This window comes from Sinocyclocheilus rhinocerous, unplaced genomic scaffold, assembly GCF_001515625.1.
Source record: "Sinocyclocheilus rhinocerous isolate Xijiao unplaced genomic scaffold, SAMN03320098_v1.1 scaffold20, whole genome shotgun sequence".
In the NCBI taxonomy this organism is placed as follows: Eukaryota; Metazoa; Chordata; class Actinopteri; order Cypriniformes; family Cyprinidae; genus Sinocyclocheilus; species Sinocyclocheilus rhinocerous.
This window is the reverse complement of record NW_015640468.1, coordinates 170,732-175,442: the sequence shown is the minus strand read 5'-3', so window position 1 is coordinate 175,442 and position 4,711 is coordinate 170,732. Positions and strand designations below refer to the sequence as shown.

General features: G+C 33.5%; 1 protein-coding gene across 1 annotated transcript in view; it reads left to right on the top strand.

Moving 5' to 3' along the window:
• Window positions 1-4,711, top strand: part of LOC107753136 (transmembrane protein 132C-like) — a 186,302-nt gene that overhangs the window by 37,988 nt on the left and 143,603 nt on the right. The gene's annotated exons all lie outside the window — the stretch shown is intronic.

Below are 4,711 nucleotides of genomic sequence, written 5' to 3'. Positions count from 1 at the left end.
AAGGAGGGGGCTTTGTAGAAAACGAAGCGTTTGAGAGAGGCGGGGCATAGAGGACCTACAATAATGTACAGTATTTGAAAAATAATGTGTTTTTTGAACATTAAAGCATGTCAACATATTCTGTTACACCAAATACACGAAATAATGATCTTTAAAAAAGCATCATATGACCCCTTTAATATTGTACATTTCCTCCTAAAGCATCAATGACTTAGTCCCTGGTTTGAGTTCCTGACAAAAATCCTCAAGGTCCTGTCAGTCTGTGGTTTCCCAGCATGCTGTGCATGCTTGAGTTCTTCCCCACGGTGCCTTAATGATGTTGAGATCCAGTTTTGACACTCAGACTCTCACAAACGGCTGCAAGCAGTCATTGATGCTCGAGGAGGCAATGCAATAGTGTAAACTTTTGAGAATCATCAGAATCATTTCTGAAAATTAAGTTATTATTTTGTCCTTGGGAATATAGTTAAATATCTGTTATCATCTTCAGGGCAAATTTATAAATTTAATCTCTATTATTTTATTCCATCTCATAGAATCTGCAAGGAGTATGTAAACTCATAAGCTACACACTCATGCATTTTTGGAAGTATTATATTAGAAATGTTTGAGTTCATATTAAAATATCCACTTTTGATTGGCGAATCTGAGAACAGCATGAAACATAAAGATTAATTCTAAAATTATGAAAAATAGAATAAAAGAAGTGGAAAATATTTACGTAGAAGTCTCTATTTGCTCTCCATTTAATGTCATTACAGATGTGACAGTAAAGACTTTTACATTGTTACAAAAGATTTCTAATTCAAAATAAGTGCTATTCTAAACTTTGGGTTTATCAGAGAATCCTGAAAAAAAATTTATCATGGTTTCTACAAAAATATTAAGCAGCACAACTGTTTTCAACATTGAATAATAATACATGTTTCTTGATCATCAAATCAGCATATTAGAATGATTTCTGAAAGCTCAAGTGACACTGAAAACTGAAGTAATGTCTGCTGAAAATTCAGCTTTGCATCACAGGAATAAATTATACATTTTAAAATATAGTCAGTTATTTTAAGTTAATAAAATAATAATATTTCACAGTATTACTGTTTTTACTGCATTTTTTATCAAATAAATGCACATTTGGTTAGCATAAGATATTTCTTTCAGAAACATTACAAAATCTTACCGGCCACGTCAGTGGAAAATTGATATAAGCAAAGTAAATTGCAGCAAAAAAAAAAAAGATTTGGCTTTAACATTCATTAATAAAACAAATTGTTAATAAATTAATCGATAATCAAAATAGGTTTTAGTCCCAGCCATTTTAAGTTAATAAAATAATAATATTTCACAGTATTACTGTTTTTACTGCATTTTTTATCAAATAAATGCACATTTGGTTAGCATAAGATATTTCTTTCAGAAACATTACAAAATCTTACCGGCCACGTCAGTGGAAAATTGATATAAGCAAAGTAAATTGCAGCAAAAAAAAAAAAAGATTTGGCTTTAAAATTCATTAATAAAACAAATTGTTAATAAATTAATCGATAATCAAAATAGGTTTTAGTCCCAGCCAGCCTTGAGCTATTAAAGAAATCCAATTTGTGGTTGTTTTCTTTGCTGTAGGCAGACGTACATGTTTGCCCTGTTAACTGTTTGAACTTGTTAGCATGCAGGTTAGTGTTGGGTTGTAATGGTGGCGCTCAATCATGAGATCTATTATAGGCTCTGTGGAGAGTGTCAGGGACATTTTATAAATGACTGCATGGAGTTTATCAATAAACTGCAGCAGTACTAGCGCTAGCATTCGGGTGTGTGATGCAGGGGAAAAGCTTCTGTCTGGGGTAGTGATGATGGTGACCTGTAGATTGGCAAGGGAAGACTTCTAGATGAGCTAGTAATGATAACAGATGATCTCTGGCGCAGAAAGTGTCCAGGTGGAGGGCAGAGGAGCCCGGCTCTTTAAGAGAGCAGAGCAGAGAACAGGACTGTCAGCAAAGCTCAAAGTAGAATTTATTACACCTCCAACCGATGACCTTGAGGAAAGTTTACCAATATTTCAGAGCAAACAGGCTGAGAGAGACAGTGTGTGTTTTCATATGGTAGAAGAAAGTCTTCAGTTAGTTACCCCTCATTTAAACGTTCACTGTGAGAAGGAGAAAACAGCTTCCCTCAGCACTCACAGCAGTTCTCAGAGGTAATTATAACAACTGCTGTTGTCTCTTCTTTTTTTTTCATTCTTTTGTTGTAGGCATCATACCATGCGTCTCCAGTTGGTTTAAAAACACGCCTTGTTCATAAACTTCACTTCCAGGTCCAAGAGTTCTGGCTGAGAAGTGTGGAAGACGTGCACTGTCACTGATATCTCAGACAGACACACTTGATGTGACCGTATAGGTGTGTGATTGATAGTGAGAGGTTGCATTGAAAAAAAAAAAGGATTCTCCTTTCTCTTTTGGAATAAAACATGATGTACAGTGTAGAAATTCTCAATGCAAAGCCACATGGACAGTGATGAAAACCAAGGTGCAAAACCTGGTCATTCAGGAGTCCCTTGACTGTATGATACATAATGCACATAAAACTGGAAAGTATCTGGCAAGCTCTATTCTGATTGGCTGACTTTACGCAACAAAAGGGCACCGTTTTTTTTTTTTTTGTAAGGTACCATTATTAATAAATGCTTTTGAGGAAGTACTAAATTAAATGTATATATCTAAGCTATTTTTAAATAACTTTTTCCAATTTTTCCAATTAATATTTTTAGTTTTTGATTTAATTTTATAATTGTATATTTATTTTTGAATACAATTATTACGTTTTTGAATAAATAATATATAACATATATATAATAAATAATATTCAAAATTTTACACTAAAATAATAAATAAATCCACTATCTCAAATTCGATATATAACCGTCTATTCTCTACTGCTGCACAACTGAAAAGTGGCAGTTTTTTATTTTTTATCGAACAAAATACTAAAATCTGTGTTTGACAGGGTCATACATTATGAGGTAGATTTGGGTGGTGCCTGAGAGTATGGGAGACTGGCGCTTGTATTTTTAAAATGATTAAAAAAAAAAACTTTTAAAATGATTTTTTAAAACTTTATTTACATTTTACAAGCCGATTTATTATTGAGATATCATCTATTTCAGATAATTTCCTGAAGTTCTTGGCCAGAATATGTTGACCAACTACATTTGTTAATCAGCCATAAAAACTATTTTTCTAAAAGCACCTTACATTGCAATAAAACGTATACATTTCATCAGTTTACACATTTTCTGGGAAACAAACCCATGACCTTGATGTTGCTAGCGCCATGCTATATATTTTGTGTCATTTAGTCAAAGGTGCAGCTACACAAGATTGTCATGGTATCCACATCAGAACTGTGAGCACGTTAACATATGTCCGCTCTGATGAATGACAGTGATGAATAATGGATGTGAACTGTGTAGGTACACAGAGATTAGCCAATCACAATAGAGGTCATTTACATATTGAAGGTGTAGTAGCATAAACAGGTTTTAAAGTCTGAGCAAAGTTGAAAATGTTTGTGAAAAACTTAACTACAACTGTTTTTAGTGCAAGAAACCTTGACTAACATTATTAGTGCACTTCAGCAGAAAAGAAAAAAAAACTGAAATAGAAAAACGTGGAACGTGGCACCTTTAATCATGTCAGCTTTCAGCAGGGCTTGCAGGAACAGTGCGTATTATAAACCTTTTCAGTGGTGTATTAGATTGCTATTTGAGAGTTGCCGTTGGACCGCCGCAGTGTGTGAGGCCCACTGGAATGTGTGTGTGCAGGTGTTTGAACTATGTGAGTATCTGTGAATAAGGACCCAGGGGTTTAGTTCAGTAAAGCACCGCTGCCACATCCAATCTCTGCCCCTCCATCACCCAGAGCCGCCATCTAGTTCACACTAGGGCATCAAAGACAAGAGACTATCTTTCTCTCTCTCTACACACACACAGACACACACGTTTAGTCTCAGAGTATCTGGTGCGTGGTAAATCCATAGGAAAGAAAGGGAAATAATGGGGTCCAAAAGTCTGAGACCATATAAAAAACTGGCATTCAAAAATGGAATAGAAGGTTTGGTTAAAGATTTTTATTAAAGATTTTGCACACTCTCTAGGTCACTAATCCAATCAGTAAATTTATGACATTCATTAACTCTTTGTACAGATGGTAATTTTTTTCTTTGATTTTTTTTTTCTTTTTGGCTTCCTTTGAAGCACAAGATGATCTTTGGATCACTCTCAAATCATACTGAATGACATCATTCACTAAAAATTGTTATGCTGTTATTAGAATTTGAAATGAAAAAAAATATTTTGAATTTGGTATTGAATTTGAAGAATGTTAAATATTCCTTATGCACTAAACATTATATGCTAAAATATTGAATTAAGCAACAATTAAATATTTAAAACTGTAATGACACATTGTATTAATATTATTAATTTATTATTATTATTATTATTATTAATAATATTAGTCATAGTAGTAGGGTTGGGTATCGTTTTTTTTTTTTTCCAATACCGGTGACAAATCGATACTTTTAAAACGGTTCCGGTGCCTGAACCGGTACTTATTAAAACATACATAAATAAATAAATAAATAAAAATTCCCCCCAAAATTATGGATTGGCCATTAGCACTATAAACACATGATGTCTGTTTCATTCATACTGGAC